This window comes from Chamaea fasciata, unplaced genomic scaffold (assembly GCF_029207755.1).
Source record: "Chamaea fasciata isolate MVZ Bird 193981 ecotype frontalis unplaced genomic scaffold, bChaFas1.0.hap1 SCAF_8, whole genome shotgun sequence".
NCBI lineage: Eukaryota > Metazoa > Chordata > Aves > Passeriformes > Sylviidae > Chamaea > Chamaea fasciata.
Window position 1 is genome coordinate 4695929 of NW_027094093.1, and position 17722 is coordinate 4713650.

At 46.8% G+C, this 17722-nt stretch overlaps 1 protein-coding gene and 1 long non-coding RNA gene across 5 annotated transcripts in view; both read left to right on the forward strand.

The window, feature by feature from the left end:
* ERBB4 (erb-b2 receptor tyrosine kinase 4) overlaps positions 1-17722 on the forward strand; it is a 552534-nt gene that overhangs the window by 201571 nt on the left and 333241 nt on the right. The gene's annotated exons all lie outside the window — the stretch shown is intronic.
* On the forward strand, positions 3617-17420 carry LOC136293106 (uncharacterized). Its single transcript, XR_010722088.1, has 3 exons — positions 3617-3712; positions 15704-15783; positions 15876-17420. It is a non-coding gene; the product is annotated as an uncharacterized lncRNA (long non-coding RNA).

The window sequence follows — 17722 nt, forward strand, 5'->3', positions numbered from 1 at the left end:
GTTGCTGTGCTGGCAGCCTGAGAGAGAAGGTGAACGTTGAGTTCAAAGAACTTAAGTCCGTCGTTATTTGGCATTTCACATTCTTTATGATTAAAGAACTATCTCCCTAAAGGAGCAATCCAGGTGGGCATTTGAGGAGGATGTGGCTCTAATATGGAAGGTAGGTCTAATGGCCAGGCAGCGCCTGTGCCGGTGTGGTTGCAGCCTGTGCTGTGATTGTACTCTCCTTGGCACAGATAAGGGTTTGCACCGCTCATATTGCTCTCCTGTACCTCTTAAAAACGCCGATGTCATGTTGCAGGACGCGTGTCTGCGTGTCAGTGGCGGGTTCACGTGGCAGGAGCGGTGCAGTTTAAATCCGGCTGCAGGAAGAGGCGGTGGGAGGCAGCCCCAGCTGCTTGGGTTACACTCACTCATCCCGTTTGCTGGCTCTCGGGTGACCGAGCGCTCAATTTCAGTCTGTAAAACTGTGAACTTTCCACCACAGTTTCTAGCGAAGGCAAAGCCAAGCCTCCAGCAGCGTGTTGAGCTTGGCTTCACAACGAATTCGTTGGGGATTTCACAGCCTTGCCACTCCACGCATTGGCGTGTATTTACTCAAAGTGTGCAGCAGGCTGCTGAAAGATCTGTGAGCAAAACTCGGCTACCAGACGTGTCTGGGGTAAAGTTTGGGGTGCTAATTGCACTCAGACTAACAGATTGCCTGTTAATTTGGGTGACGAATGCCTCGGAAGTAAACGCTATCCATACATTTCACAGTTGTGACAGGTGGGGAAAACACATATGCTTTTGCTCTGAAATAGACACAGCCTTAGTGCAGCTGGAGCAGCGTTCCCCGACGCCTTGGACAGGTGGCAGGTCCTCCTCCTGTGAGGGCAGGATCCCTGCTCTGACTGGGGCATCTCTGCAGTTTCAGATGCCTCCTGCAACCCCTGACTGGGCCATGGTGCATGACTCGAATTCATCGCGGGCAGTTCCTTCCGCATCAGCTTTCCCTTCCTCCTCACGCTGCCTGCTGGGAGGTGGGGAAAGCAAATTACTTGGAAATTAGGAATTAGCCTTCCTCGCAGAGGGCCGCCATAGGCAGCATAAAATACTGGTGGAAAGAAGGCTGAAAAATCATCAAATGGGAGCAAGAAGGGAAGGCCCTGTTGGGTAAATGAAGGTGGTTTGGTCACCTTGTGCTTTTTGGTGACAGCTACTATTGCTTTTTTGTTAGTTTTATTACTTCTCTTACCTGCATCTGCTCCCTCACAGATGTCTCAGCAGAAAAGCAGAACTCGAAACAAAACTCAGCAAACTGGAAGGCCTAGTTAGTATGATAAATTGTAGTCATTAAAGTAGGAAACCAAACAGAAGAGAACATGTTCTCGGCGAGGCAAATAAATAAATAAATGTTGGCACATTTACGCCGATAATTCGACATTCATTAGTCAGGCAGTATTACTCCTTTTATCATATTAAAAATGGTTTTAATGGCCAAATGAAGGTGGCAGATGGGACATAACTAAGAGAAAGGCTGTTTGTCTCTCTCAGACTTAAACAGGGTGAACTCGCCGTGCAACGGCACGCTCCTTCAGCCTGCTCCAGTGTTTCAGTCTCTGCTGCAGTAATATCCCTCTTCCTCCACCAAAAACGCTTCAGGCAGTCGCTGGTGCAGCCCTGGGTTATCTGTGTCCCCAGCTGGTGGTGACCATGGCTCTGTGTGCCCACCTGCCCTCTCTGTAGTGCTCGGCTTAGCTGGGCAACTTCTTGCTCCAGGGCAGAGTGAAGAGCTGGTGAGCTGTAGGCATGCTGAGCCTTTTCATCATGCAGTGATAAACAAATAGCATAAATGAATTGAAGTGAAAAAACCCCATAATTTTATTTACCCTGCAGAGGAACATTAAAAGATCAGCATCCCATCTCTCATATTTATTTAGACATTTATTCCCCAAGTAGATTTGCTTTATGTCTGTGAGTTAGCTCTCTGGATATCTGCTGATGAAGACTAAAAGGGGCTGTCTGTCACTTGAATGAAGTGCTCAGCCGCTTAAACTTCCAGGCCTGCAGTTCATGAGGAGCTTGATTTCTGTAAGAAGGGATTGCACGTGCCAGCTGTTTCTTTTCCTGCTGTTCTTAGATGTGAGCAGAGCAGGAGTACATACCGTCTGTGTTACTTTCATTTATTTTATTTTGGTTCCTGGTTGTGTTATAGTCTTGGTATTGCTTTCCTGTGAGCAACTGCAATGTGAGCTTGTGTTCTGCATGTGCTGCCCTGCAGCTCTGCTCTCTCTCTTCCTGCTGCTTGGTGCTTCTCCGTGCTGTGGCCACAATGGAGTCGTGGCAGAGGAAAGGAGCACTTAATAGCAGGAAAAAATCGTGTCTAAGCCTGAGTGTTGGGCAGGGAAAGATATTTCTGATATCTGTGGGCTGATAGGTGACTTGCTTTGTCCTTCTTCTGAGGCTCGGCTTACTCACAGATAACGTACCAGGGGTTATTCCATTTTTGAAGTCCTACCTCTGCCAGCTTTGGCAATGAAGTGAGGCTGAGCTTAATGCAACCCGTGGCTGCTGCAGTCCCACCTCCCTGTCACAGCCAAGGCAGGCTCTCCACTGGCATAGGTGCTGCCAAGAGCGTGATTGAGCTGAGCAGGACAAATAATTGGATGGCAAGCAGTCCCTGGGAGCTCCCTTGTCCCTGTGGTGCGTCCAGGCTCTCCCAGGAGCCAGCAGTGACAGTGGGAAGGGGTGGGGCCCCATCTCCCACTGCTTCCCATCCCAGCAGCATGCTTCACCTAATTGCACAGGCCAGGCTTTTGCACTAGGATTTGCTCCATGAAACCAGATAAGCCGCTAGAGCTGGTGCGTGTCTTGAGTCTCGTCCAGGCGAGAGCTGAGATTTACTTCCCTGCTTTGGACTTCAGAAAATGAAACCTTGAGAAAAGCCCAGATTGTTCACTGGTTCATATTGCAAACAACTGTTTGAAGAACAGAAGGGGGAACCTATTTTAGTTTTGCTTGGCAGAGCTGACAGTTCCTATTGTGGGCTGTACTTATTTCTTAATGATATCTCCATATTCAATTTTCAGAATAAAACACACAATTAGTGTATCACATAACAATCTTCTGCAAGTACTTCTGTTAAACACATTTGGTAAACGCGAGTTAACTTTGACTAATCCCCTGGCTTTTAGCAATTCACAGTCAGTAAATTGTCTTCTCGTGCCTGGATTTTATTTAATCAATTCAGATTATTTATTTTTAAAGACACGATCAAAGTTCTGTCATATTCCCTGCCATAATTCTCCCAAGTGATTATGAAACTCATTTTTAACTGCAATCAACAGTCTTCAAAAATTATCTGCCACTGCTTTATGGGTGGGTGTTCCATCATTTACCTCAGCATTGCTTGTGTAGCACCTCCAGCCACACTTGCAGGGCACTAGTCTGACATTTAACAGGGTGGCTGTTTCATGGTCAAAGTTACATTTATTGCAGAGATGTAGGGTCCCATCTCCCCTCTGTCAGCCCCACTGTAGGAGAAGGGAATACAGGTGACCTCACCCCTGACAGGTAACAGCTGTGTTAATTGCCAATACAGCCTCTTCCCTGTAGCCAATAAAGATAAGTGTGATAAAAGGGAGTGGGTTAGCTGGTGAGGGGGGAATCATGAAGGAGGAGGAAACCATGAAGAAGCCAGATCCTGGGCAGAGAGAATCCCTGCAGTGAGGTCAGTCTGGGTGTGCAGTCAGAGCCTGTTGTTGGAACCTGCAGTCAGAGGCTGCAAACTGATCCCTGCAGTCAGAGCTGAGCAGGAAATCAGCAGCAGTCAGAGCTGAGCAGGAAATCAGCAGCAGTCAGAGGCTGCAGGGGAAACCTCCAGCAGGAGCTTGGTGCAGGCAGAGTCAGGGAATGGTTGGAGTCAGGATGGCTGAGGGGTAAAGAGGAACAAACCAGGGCCCTTTTCATGCTGTGATGAGCAAGGAGTCTGTGTCTGGGCTCATTTCTGCCCTCTAACAAGAGGGCTGCTGCAACACCCCACCTTAGCCCATTCCTTACAGTCACCTTTAGACTCTGTAGCAGGTGGGATTTCAGCTATTTATATTCTTAGTCGTTGGTTGTGTTTAGTCTTTGGAGGAAGTTTTGGTGAAACAGACCTTTCTTCAGGGCGAGGACTGCCAGAGAGCCAGGGGAGGAGTTGTATTGCAAAGTATGCTGCCTGGTCCCATGGCATTCGGAGCTGCTGCTTGTTAGCAAAGCAGAAGTGGGGTGGTTTTAAAGCTTTTTGGTCTTTCACAGCAAAGCAGGGCTAAGGAGACCCTTTGGACAGCTCTGGTGGCAGAGCTGAGAGGAGATGTTGCCACAGAGAGAGTCTACATATGAAGAGACGTGTCGGGCAGGGGTGTGCAGAGATGGGAGGGCATTGCTTGGCAGAGCAGCGTGATGTTGTGTGTGGCTCCTAAAGGCCTGGCAGGGCAGCTCTGCATCCCTTCTGCAGCAAAATGGTGTCTGACTGCCCAGCTGACAGGCTTCAGTAAGGTCCCTGCTCAACGGGTGGGGCTGTGGAGTCCTGTGCCTGTCAGGAGTTCCCAAAAAGACAGGCTGTGGGGGTTGCTGTGTCTCTGCGGAGAGGGATTTTCCCCAGAAGTGCCAGGAAACCATGGCCCTACCCCAGAATGGGGATTTCCAGGAGGGGTTTGCTGGGCAAGGCTGCCCTGTAGCATTTGTCATGCGGTGAGTTGCATCACTTGCCAGCATGTGTTTTGTCTTTGGCTGGCAAGAGACGAAGTGGCCTCCAGGTAATTACAGACATGGAAATTGAGTGCATGTATTTCTGTGTTCCTAATTGCCCTTCCAGGACCTTATCTGTTAGAAAACAAAACAGGAACAGCCAGAGGTGTGATGGTCAGAGCTGTGCATGCCGCACAAATCCAGGTGGAAAGTGGGCACCTCCAGCTTGCTGCTGAACACAACTGCTGTGCTGGGTGGGTTACAGGAGACCAGTTGCATGCCAGACCATGCTTCTGGCGTGGACAAAATGTTTCACGCCGGCTGCGATCAGCTGCCAGCTGTGCTGGGTGAACCTGAGCTGACTTTAAAGTGAGCTGCATCCCAGACTCGGAGGGTGGAGTGGGAGCAAAGGCTAATTGCAGAAGGCATATGTGATACAGCTCTGCTCCAGGAGGACGGCTTCTTCTGCCATTTCCCATTGCTTGTGTAGAAACAGCAGCTTAAAATAATCACTGCGGTTTAAGCTCTTCCCAAAATGGCTAGGAAGCAAGGAGAGGAATGCCACAGACTTGCATGGTCTTCCAGGCCTGTCCTGTGCTTGGAAGTGGGTACTGAGGTGCTGCGGGCACAGTGAGTAGCTGAATACCAGGCACTGTTGTGGGGACTGGTGTTCCCATGGCCCTCATCCCTTTATATTGACAGATACCACACTCCACAGAGTCCCTAACGTAGAGTCGACCAGCTCCATCCTGACCCCACCACTCCCAGAGCCCCCCAGCTGGCAGGGAAGCGGCATCCAGCACTTTCTCCCCTAAATGTCCTCAGAGGTGTTACAGTATTTTTTGTGCCTCTGATGCTTATCCCCCTTGTGTTATACTGACAGATCACCTGCTTCCCTGTGCTGTCCCAGTTCCATTACAGGTGTCTGTAGTTCAGGTATGACCCTGCAGCTCTGCAGGCTGGCCTTGGCAGCCCCTGTGCCTCCCTTGGATGCTCAAAATCCCCTTTTTAGCACTACCCATCATGGTTTCAACCAAGTTTTTGTACACACGCAGGACAAGGTGCTGCTCTTTTTGTGCCAAAGCCTCTAGTCTAAGCCTCAGGCTGCTGCTGCTGGATGCAACTTGGTAGTCCAGGGACCATGCCCACACATCCCCTTCTCCCTAAAAGGCTGAGTCAATGTACAATTAACCCTCAAGCTGAGTTTGCCAAGCTGTAACCAAACATATGCTCATCAGCCTGTATCATTTCGGAGTTATTTTTTGGTGGCTTGGTACGAAAGGTACATTTGAAATGACCGGTTGTGTTCAGGAGGAGAGTTGGTGCTGTGGGAATGCAGAGCTGAGTGCTGTGGAAATGCAAATGCACCTGTTTGGGTGCAGCAAAACGTGCATGGACTGTGGCGTGGAGATTTGTGTCTGTGCCTGCTGAGTGCTCTGAGGCTCCCCGGGAAGCATTTTTTTGGGGGGGAGGTTGTTATGGAGGATGGCTGCGGATTTCCAGGGGAGCCTGACTCTAATGGGGAGGTCACTGGGCTGCTCCTCACATCCCAGCTGAGCCACTGGGGCAGTAGCAGCCACATCCTCATGTCCATGTCCCCGTGGTTGATCTGCTGTATAAAACTCCTGCCATCATTCTCACGGAGTGGTGAGTAGGTGGTATCAGTCCGCCGTTCACTGTGCATCCCCCATGAAGGGGGAGTTCAGAGGCTCCCTTGCCAGGGCTCCCGGGGGGCTTGGGGATGGATCCCACCATGAGGATTGTTTTGCCCCATCTCTGGGTTGGCATTGACCAAGAGCTTTCCCATCTCTCCCACAACCTTTCTTTCCCTGTGTCTCCTTTGATAACGGGGAGCATCCTTCAGCTTTATCATGTGTAGAGAGGAGAGGTCAGGATTTGAAGTCCAGGTTGATTAAGGAGTCTCTTTAAATTGTCTTTCAGCATTTCCTATTCAGCTGCTATTGTATAGCAGGCACCCCATCCCCAGCTGCCTGGGAAGCCTGTCTGATTCATGTGCAAGGCAGTGGTAGCCCCTCTAGATCAGGAGAGAGATCAAAGAAGCCTGGCTTAAATTATTCAGAGCAGCCCAGACCCCCACACATGCTCAAGATCAGCAATATCCTTTTCACTCTCTATGCCGTTTTTGTGATTGCGGTGAAGCTGCCCTTGGTTAGGCAGAGCAGAGCACTGGGGAGGCGATGGAGGGTAGCTCCCCCATGCCTGGGGCTGCACCAGTCCTCCCTGGGCTCTCAGGTGGAAGTCTGTCCTTCTCACAGGCCCCTCTGGCAGCTTTTGGGTCCGGCAGGGGGGCCCGGGTGGGTGTGGGATGCCCGGCATGGGAGCGCTCCTGCTCGTGACAGTGTGCCACTCCACAGTAATCCCACCACCTTGCTGGGAAATTGTGAGGTGCAAGAGGCTCCAGGACCAAAAATATGCCCAGGACCTAAGGATCACTGCTCCAGGTGGAGTGTTTCCCAGTTTTGCAGAGGTCCATGCAGGCTGGCAGCAGTTCTGCTGGAGTCACGTGTGGAGGATGAAAATACAGACCAGGAGTTAAATATTTAACATGAACAAAAAAAACCTGTTTGGATTTGTGGCTCTGTCTAGGCTTGTTAATTTTTTTTTTTTTTTATTTTAAATACAGACGATGGATTTAATTCTTTTCCCATTGTTTAGTGCCTGATCAGAGTCTTCCTTCTGTCCATCCATGAAGGGCTCTGATGCCTGGCTGTCTGCAAATTACACGTGGCTAAGCCAGACCACAGAAGCTGCTGGGATGAGTGCTATAAAAACGTTGCTAGTGGAGAGGAGGACATTATTAAAAATAAAACAGTGCAAACCATCTTAATTAGGTGTTGTCTCTCTTCGAAGCTGATCTTCCCTCTTGGCCAGTGAAACCAATTATAGTCCCTCTTTCAATCACCTTATGTTGTTAATGATCTTACTTTTTAAATGTAAACCTCTCCCCTACAAACGGGATTGGAAATGCTGGCGTTACTGAAGCTTAAGAAAAACAAACAGCAGAGTAAAGTTAAACCAGCCAATGGGGGGAAAAAAAAAACCAGCAAAACAACTGTGGTTACAAACGCTTTTAAATTATAGATGGATTTGTTAGGTTGTAAAGCAAATGAGCAGTTTTCTTTCAAGCATAGAAAGAAAGGTTATGTGGTGTAAATGGTGAGTGTAATGAGATTTGAAGTCTTAAGCCCGGCTAGAAGATGGTATAAACTCTACCATCTCACTCTGTTCGCTGACAAGCTTTGCTCAGATGTCATTAAGGCTTATTTATTCTCCTCTTTGTCCACCCGCCCTCTCAAATCCTTCAGTGGAACAGAGATGGAAGTTGGGAGCACAGATGATGTACGCAGAGGGATGCAGCTACATATGTAGTTGAGGTATGGCAGCCTGAGCCAAGTGGAAGTGTGTTCTGCTTTCCTTTGAGTAACATTCTTCTGTTTTCCGGGGCATTTAGGCGCTACGTTGCCAGTTTTTCCTCTGTCTCTCCCTCCCTCCAATCCCATTTTGTTATGGAATAAAATGAAATTAGACAAACCAACTGTGAGAGAGCTGAATAATCTTGCATTGTAATACACCGACTCAGAGTCCTGGATCAATGGGCTTGAATTACTGTTAAAATCCATATGAAAAGAAAAGCAAAGTCTTTTGCTGCAAGCTGTGTCAAGGGGTGGAGGAGCAGAGGGACGGATTGAGGCTTAGCCAACTGTTTTTGTGCTAAACCGGATCAATTTTAAAGGTTTCCTCTGTAGATGCCAGCCGCGGGGCTTTTATGGTTCAGAAATGTCAGCACAATTGTGCAGATTGCAGAATTCAGCAACAATGCTCCCACCCCAAACTGTGGCAGTGCACCCTCACACCCTAGCTGATGTTTCCATATTAGGAAAAGAGTTTGAGTTTTCACCCCTGGACATTTGAGAAAGATGAACCAGAAACTTCTGTGCTTCTCTCATTGTAATTGGCTCAGTGTCATCACAAAAGCACCTGTTGGATCTTTGAAATGTAGCTCAGGACCTGGAGCTGTTTCTATTGGGCGGCTTGCCAAAAACCCCTCCTTGGTTGTTGGACATTTCAGAAAGAGCACAGACCCTCTCTGTGCTTTTTGGGGTGTCTTAGCCAGTTCAGAGGCCTTCCCTGCACTGTGCACGGCTTTTGTTCTTTTGTTCCGTAGAGTTTGTTATTTTCTCTTTTATTAAAACTTTTTGCTTTTTTAAAACACACCAGATCAGCCGTTTTGTTAATTATGTTAATTATTATTAAGCCATTTCTGGGAGGTTGCTGGTCAGCCCTCAGAGCTTGATACACCTTCATGGGGCTCATAACACGCTGGCCTCACCCAGAGTTGTGTCACCAAACCTGGCCACTAATTACAAATTAAACCCCACAGTCGTGCAGATCCTGCCTGGGTGCCCAGGAAGGCTGGGGCAGAGGGAGAAGTTGGCATCCTTCCTGAGCATCCTCCTCAAAAATAGCATGTCAGGGGAGCGTTTTCATGGATGTGTGCTAGTGAAGGCTGCTTCATTGTTTGGGGCTGGTCTGAGGGGAGGCTGGAGCTGGCCAGGGTGTGGTAGAAGATGTGTCTTCGGGGGGGTTTGAGGATGGATTTGTCCAACCCAGCAAGCAGCCCGCAGGAATATCTCTGTTAACCACACGTGAACTGGTTCTGAGTGCTGAGCCCTGCAGGGTATGAAACCAGGCACCACTGACTTCTCGGGAAGGTGGAATGGGGAAGGTTTGGTTAAGAAGTCGAGGGTCCAGTCCTAGTTCAAGGCAGTACTTCCACAGGGCAAGCACAGCCGGTCTCATCCACTGGCGCTCAGTGTTCGGACTTAACTCAAAGGGTAATAGAGTCTGCCTGCTGTACTGAATGGCATGCAGTGTTTCTTTTCCCCCTTTGGTGGTCATTAGTCCTTCCAGGGAGAAAGAGTGAAGTGCTTTGAGGTACCGTCTGAACATAATAAACCTGAAAATGTCAAAAGGCAAGGCAGAAATATCACGCTGATTTTGACAAACCCGCACTTGTTTTGTGCAGGAAAAATAATAACTGATAGCTTGATGTTGCTCACTGGAGAGTGGTTAGAGCAAAAATACATTTTGTGAGAGAGTTTATGCTCCTGCTTTAAGAAAACAACCTTAATGAGCACAACACGGAGCTGAAGCCCTCAAAGTAAATGCTCTTCAGTTTGATTATGGTAAAAGAGAGATTTGTAGCCGAGTGGTCCAAGAACTTGAGTGGTGGCCAGACCCCGATGTCACCATTTATTCTGATTTCTTGTGTTTTGGGATGTCCACTATGTCTGATTCTCATGTTTTGGGATTGACTCAGATCCTGAAGTGCCAGCAAAAAAGCTGTACAGTATTAGAAATTAGTGTCTGATTCAGGGTAACAGTGGTGATGGTGGCTGTGTCTGTATATTGCTGTCTCCAGACAGGGGAGCTGGAGATGTGCAACAGGGTTGGCTTAAATTCTGCAAACCAAGAACAACCCCCTGGTGTAAATACATACCCCAGGAATATCAATGACAGTTCACCCTTAAAACTGTGATGCAGAGTGAATGCCTAAGAAAATAAAATCCATTCTGAATATCAGGGAAGCACAGAAGATGATGAGGGAAAAAGAAAAGGCAACTGCAAACGTGTGACCTCCCTGCATTTCTGTCCCATTCGTGTGACATTCTCGTGAGCACATGATACCTTGCCTAATACAGGGAAATGTGTTAGAAACAGTATTAAATGCCTGGATCCCTGTGCAGGGGCACTGCAGGAGGGGATGCCATGAAGCTCAGCTCCAAGTAAGTGTCAGCGATACGTGTGTAAGCAGAGAGAAACTGGGTGAAAATCTTTGCAGTGTTTATGTATTGCAGTATTTAATGCTTAAAAGTATGAAATACTTTTCAGTATTTATGTATTATGTTTGAGGTCTCTATGCTGTGTTATAACCACCACAGAGAGTGGAGACAGCTGCTCAGCTTTGACCTACAACGTTTTGTTGCTGCCGGTTGCAGTCCCAGCTCTCCAACTGGAGCTGGGCATCCTCCTGGCCCTCCTCCTCTGCCTGTTTTTTTGTTTTTTTTTTTTTCCCTTGAAAATGCTGACATTTGGAATTGGGGTCAGGTGAGGTCCATCAGTTTAGGAAGTGGGAGCTGACCCCCCTGTGCTGTCAATTATCTCTGGTGCCTAGCAGCAGCGTGGCCGGAGGTCACGGCAGCGGTGCCCGGTAATGACGGCAGGTGCCGGAACACGCTCCCTTGTCAGCTCATCATTCCAGTGCCGGGGCAATAATTTGATCTCAGCAGAACAGCTGGTTTTAGACTACAGATTATCCACTATTTCATCTCCTCACGGAGCTGCAGAGCTGATTTGTTTCAGCTACAGATCAATTATGTCCCAAAACAACACTCAGTTCACTTGTATCATGTGAAATGAAGATAAAACGGGTTCAGGCATTAAGGATAGAGCTTGTATTACAGACCCTCTGTCCCTGCACATAAATACCCATCACCAGGGAGTGAGCATTCATTCATTCCTGCAGCCAGTCACGCTCATTTCATTAGGAGTTATTTTAGCAGAACAATGCATATATAAGAATAAACTGTGCTTAAAAGGGCATTTATTTCTTGCACTTCCTGTAAGTGTCCCTGGTTGGGAGACACCCTAATCACTCAAAGTGATCAAATGTATAGTCAAATACGTCTGCTCAGAGCCTCTTGGGAAGCACTGCATATTGCATGTGAGGATATCAGTCCTTGCCAAGCAAGCGTTTTCATGTAGATTTTTGCTTGATGTTATTGGATGTTGGAGTCCTGGAAACTTAGAATTTGGGATTTTAGTGTATAGCAATACATATGGAGCCAAGATGGAGGATTTTGGGTGTTGTCTAAGTCTTCCTTCTCCAGCTTCTTCTTCCTTCTTCATGGGTTTAGGTGCTTTTCTGTAATTGGGTGGAATAGGTATGCCTTGGGTAGTCATTATTGGGTCAAAACATAAATAATATAGGTGTCACCTTGGTACCGGGTAATTATCACTTAAGACTTTGGGAAGAGTTAGAAGCTCTCCACCTAGTTTCCCCAGCTTGCTAGTTAAGCTCACGGCTTGTGAGCCTGTAAATACTGTAAATAGATAAGATATAATAAACATTCCGAGTCCGAACTCGACATCTTCATTTCCCGTGTTATTCATCCTGTCCTTGGCAGAGAAGAACAGAAGCCAAAACTGTCACAATTGGCCTTTTAAGCAAAAGTTTCTCAGTGAAACCGAGAACTTCTGCTTCATTTGCAGTGAAGACTCTCCCCTCACCTTGTGAATCACTGTGGAGCGTGCTTGGCCGGCACATTGCCTGGACTATGCTAAGAAACAGCAAAGTCCCAAAATCATGAAATAATGGCATTGCCAGAGGTATTCCTAGTAGGCAAGCCAACATTTCCTTGGGCAGAGTAGGTCCAGCAGATGTAAATCTATACCAGCATGGATGTGTTGGCATCTTTCACAGCAGCCCTGCCATCCCCTGCTTGGGCATCAGTTCAGCTCGTTCTGGTGGCTACACAGAGCTAGCTGCAAGTATTCACCCAGCAAATGTTGGTGAAACGTTAACATGCTGCTTTTGCATTGGCTTTGTGAGCCTGGTGTTCGCCCAAAAGGTGTAGTATTTATTTAATAGAAGAGGTAATTAATCAGCGTGCTTTTCCCCTGGAGGGTCGCAGGGATGCAGGTGTCACATGGTGGTTCTCACTGGGAAGTTCCCCAGTGTGCTTCTGTGCTGCTGTGGGGGAGTGAACTACCCACCCTATCTCTGTTCTCTGAAAGAGAGGATTTTTCAGGTAGCGTTTTGGAAGCTTTTGGAAGCTTTCTGCCTCTCTGCAGGCAGAGCAGTGGGAGAGGGGAGCACTGTAAGCAGGGTTAGATACACCCCCGTGTTGGGAGGAATGGAGCAGCTGGCTCCCAAGAGACCTCACAGCACTCAGTAGTCCCAGGGCTGGTGTCATCGGCTCGGTCTAACAAGATGAATTTGAAAATATCAGCCCTGAAAGGGAAGAATTTTGACTAAGGTAATCTGCACACACGTGCACAAACCCGTTGGAGCCAGCCAAGCCTGCAGCCAGGAGTTATAAAAATCCTATTTATTTAAATGGCTTTGAATAGAGTTCACCTACTCCCTGAGATTTCAGTTTAAAAAGAAATCATTTTGGTTGGGTTTCTGCACCTCGGCTCCTCCCGTAAAAGGTCGCTTTTCTCCAAATGTGCCTTCAGATTGTGAGGCCTTGTCATGGTTTTTCTTTTAAAGTTTCAGTTGTTGCTTAAAGCCCCTGCTGTCCCCAAAGCGTTGGGTTGTTCCTTCTGGAAGGAAATTGCATATCCTTTCTACGTCCAATAAGGGCTGAAATTTGTCTAGGTGAAGCAACTGCTAGTTTTACAATGTCTGCTGTCTGAACTATCCCTGCAACTCTGAGAAGCCTAAAGCCAACAGCTCCTTAGGCAACTTTCAATTTTTCTTTTTCTCCCATGAAATTTTAATGCTCCATCATGGCATGAATTCATAGTGGATGCAAATGTTTATCAGATCTGCTGCAGACAGCATCCACTGGATGGTAATTTGCCAGAAGCATGAATCCCATTGTGTGTGGTTAGCAGGGACTTCTCTGTAGCAAAAGGAGTCAGCCTTCGTCTTGGCTTTACCTCCCAGTAAAGGTTTCTCCTGTTTCCTTAAGTAAACATCTCCAGCTCCATCCTCCAGAGGCAGCTCAGAGTGCCCCTCTGGGGCTCTCACGAAACAAAAAGGACTCTTGTCTGATAGCACTTTTAAGAGACGATGATTTTTCTTACCCCTCACTTAACTGGCAGGTAATCGGCCATCATCTGACTCAGCACAAGGCTTTGGTTTTTATTTGTTTATTTTTTAATTGAGCTAAATGCCTCCTCTGCTTCCCCACTGCCTCTGATCTCTGCCGGAGAGAACAAATCCTAGCAGCCTGGAACATCACACGTTTCTCCGATGGCTTTCGTCTCCCATATGCTCTGGGTCAGCAACAGTTTTGGCTGATGGCTGTGACAGCAAAACACCTTTTTTTATTTAAGCTACAGCTTTCTAGAAATATGTCTTTGGGCTTAATCAACATAACCTTCAGCAGTTCTTTGAAACCCAGGATCTAAAAGCCATGAATGTCAGAAACGCTTTATGGCTTGTGGGAGTCTTTAGTGCTTCTGACAGATAAAAGTGGAGGAGGAGGCCATCAAAAAACGCACCACATTCAGGCTGGAATGGGATCTCGCTGGTGGCTGACAGTTGTGCCCCTGCCTTGGAAAGGAAAGGCTACTGAAAGGAAAATGGATGACTAAAAGAAGGGATGTGCTCCACAAGACGTCTGTGTGTGCCGAGCTTGGGCACCCTTTGCTGGCAGAAACAGTCCTCTGCCAAAAGGTCTTTTGGATGTCAGAGCTGTTGGTTTATTATTAGGACGGTACCGTTGTTGTTATTTTTAAGAAGGAGAGGATAAAATGAGAATAAATTACAGTAAAATGTCAGCAACTGCTGAAAATAGAGGAGAAGCAACAGTGTGTCTCTGGCATTTTTGCAGCCAGGCAAGCACGCGCAGCAGGAATAGTGCCAGCGTGCAATTTCCATCAGCTCCAATTACTACCTTGGCCTGGTTTTAAATATTTAAAGTTTCATGTTTAATTTTGGATGATGTTGAATAACAAGAATCAAAATATGGAAATTCACCAAGGAGTATTGGTCGTAGCAAGCGGGTATCAATAATGTAAGCCGCGTGGGACTGAATGGCCCTGGTCTTCTAAGACTTTCCCATTTCTCTTGTGTTCCCTGTCTGAACGTGATTTATTAAACAATCCTCTGAAGGGATTGTCCTTCTCCACTATCTTTTATTATTGGTGGGAGCCAATTTGAGGCTCGCTGTGTTGTGCGAGGGACCGGCTCCCTCGTGTGATTGATGAGCCAGATGGGAAGTGATTAGACTTTTACAAGCCCATGCTGCTTGGAACAATATTACCAGGAGGAAAAAAAAAACCAAAAGGCTGTTGTTCAAATTTCCGATTCGTAGCCTATTATTGTTTCTGAGGTTCTCCTTCCTCCTCTTCCGTGTCTCCTCATTTTTCTGGCTTGCTCTGCACGATCAGGAGAGCGCGTGGAGGAGCGGCCGGCGGAGGTAACCGTAGCTGTTGTGGGCAGCCACCATTTTTTCCTTTATTTTTGTTATTTTTTATGAAGACTGATTGTGATTTGTTCCTGATATGCTTCCCCAGAGGTTCCCCTTCTTCCAAGAGAGGCAATAAACCAGGCAGGCTGTGGAACAAGGCTGGTAGGAGGAGCAGGAGGACGGGTAGGGCACAAGGAGGGGCAAACCACAACCCTTTATCTTGGGGCTGTCAGTGTGAAACCTGTTTGCCCTCTGTCAAAGAGCGTTTGCTGGATCCATGGAATTTCATCTTAGAAATGTAAGGTGGTGCATAATCATCTTTACCCCTGTGTTGGAATTCTAGAAACTTAGATTTTGGGGTTTTAGTATATAGTAATGCCTGTGAGTCAAGATGGAGGATTTTGGGTGTTGTCGAAGACCTTCTTCTTTATGGATTTGAGTGGTTTTCTGCAATTGGGTGAAAAAAGTCTGCACTGTGGCCTTGGGTGGTCATTATTGGGTCAAAAGTATAAATAATATAGATGTCACCTCATTATTGGGTAATTAGCACTTAAATAACCTTGGAAAGGGTTAGAAGTACTCAATTTTATCCCATTTCTCTAACTCGCTAGTTGGAGCTTACAGCTCGCGAGTCTGTAAATAGGTAAGAAATAAAAGATATCCAAGTCCGAACTCAAAACCTACATTTCCCATGTATTAATCCTGACCTTGGCAAGGGAAAAAAGAAGCCAGAGCCTTCACACCTCTAAGATTCCTACATCAAATCCTCTGTGTTTTCATTCAGGGTTTTCATCGTGTTATTTTTTTATTTTCAACTTCCTCAGGAGGTCTCTAAAACTTCCCTGCCGGAGCAGTGGCGAATTGCAGCCAGACAGCTGAGACACAGGCGCTGTACAGCAGCCAGGTATTGCAGTGAATGGGGAATCCCATTCCCCTGGTGCAAGTTAAATGGATTATTCCATTTCAGCTTTAAAAATGTGCTGTTTCTGCACGCAGAGCCTCTGGGGATTGCCCCCTGTCAGAGCTGTTTGCTGAAAGTTATCACTGAGGCCAGAATGAGGTGATGCCCAGCCCAGAACCTTTGGGGAAGAACAAAAAAATGCTGGAGAGATGAGCACAAGCGCGCTGCTGCCCGTGGCTTCTTGGCATCTCAGTGGTGGGGTTTCATCTTGGTCAGCTGGAGTGGAGCCTGAGGTGTGGGTGCTGTTTTGGTGGCGCTGAAAGGATGTTTCATGAGTGTTATCCTGCTGTGGATGATAAAGATTTTGCAATTGGGGGAAAAAAAAGGTAGCGGGTGATGTTTTAGTACAGACCTCATAGTGGATTGCAGCACCTGGGTGAGGACATGGGGAAGGAGGATTTGTTATCAAGAGAAGCAAACTTCAGTAAAAGCCAGAGCTGTAGAAATACTTGATTCTTCAGCTGAACTGGGAGAGAATTAGAAAAATCAATTGGGGTTGCCCCAAGTGAGGAATCTTTTTGTTTAACTCATCAAACTGAAAGTCCTGCAAAGCGTTTCTTTGCAACAATTGAATTTTTTTTGTTCATCTCCTGGTTCTTAATTTGTTTAAAATAATATGTTCTAATGAACTTCAAAGCAATAAGCACCTTGATTTTTCAAGTGTGTTTTTCCTTCCCCTTCCCAGGCAGAGCTATTTGCCACACTCAAGATTAATATGCAGTATGCTTTGGTCAACCAAAAATTGATTTCCCCCCCTTCCCTCTGCTGGTACGTTTATCCTTTGAAAACTTTCTCCAAACTAATAAGGATGGATTTTTCCATGGCATTTTATCAAATCTGCCTTCTCTTTGCTGGGTTAAAATTTGATGGAAACAAGTTATTTGTAAAAATGCAGGTCGGATTTTATTGTCGTGAAAAGAGTTCTTGCCTCCATGAGAAATGTAATGAATGAAACAAAAATGAGGATCGCAGAAGTTGTGATCAAATTTGTAAATATGTGTATCATTGAACTTCATTGAAATGATTGTAAATGGTGCTGTTACATTGTTTAATTAGTTACAATTAGCCCAGGAACTGCTCAGTCCCTGCTGGAGCCTTTTCTCTTGGATTTACAATAGATCATGGTAGAGTATTTTTCCCATTACTGTCATGGAAGCAGTAATTGAGCTGGATCTGATCTCCCACATTGACTGGCTTTATCCATAAAAGTATAATTTATATATGTACAGCTATTGTCTTTGCCATTTTTAACGGGAGCCTGGAGCAGGCATGGAAGAGATGGCAGAATTTATAGTCTGCTGAGGTATTTTTTCATCAAGAGTCATCTGTGAAAACAGATTTGAGGCTATAAAGCAGGAACAAGATAGTTCTGGTAAATCTCGGAAGTGCTTGTCTTGGGGTCCCTGGACTGGTGACGCCCTGGGCAGTGGGGTTAGGGTTTGACTACAACAAACATACATATATACATTGGGAATCCTTCTCCAGAAGAATCCAGTCCTTGCAAAGACTGATCCTGGTGGACGCGAGGATTTTGCCTTGCTAAGCGTTTCAGTGCATTTGGGGGTTTCTTCGTATTGATCTGCTACACCCGCTCAATAAAATGATAAATAATTTATTTGCTGACGCTTTGCCCGGCCTGCTCTCTGTGCACCTCAAAGAGATGCACTGTGAGAGCTGTCTGTGCTAGCTCTGCAGGCAGGGAGGGCACTCAGAAACAAACACAGAGTTCAGCTGAAGCCTCTCCTGTGAGCTCGGCACGTGCCAAGGAGAGAAGGATGGATCTGCCCCAGAGGCTGGAGAAGGCTTTGGGTTTTGGGGAGACTGCTGGGTGAGAGGTGCTGCGCAGGGCTACCAGCTCCTGCCTAGGCTCAGCAGCTCCCCG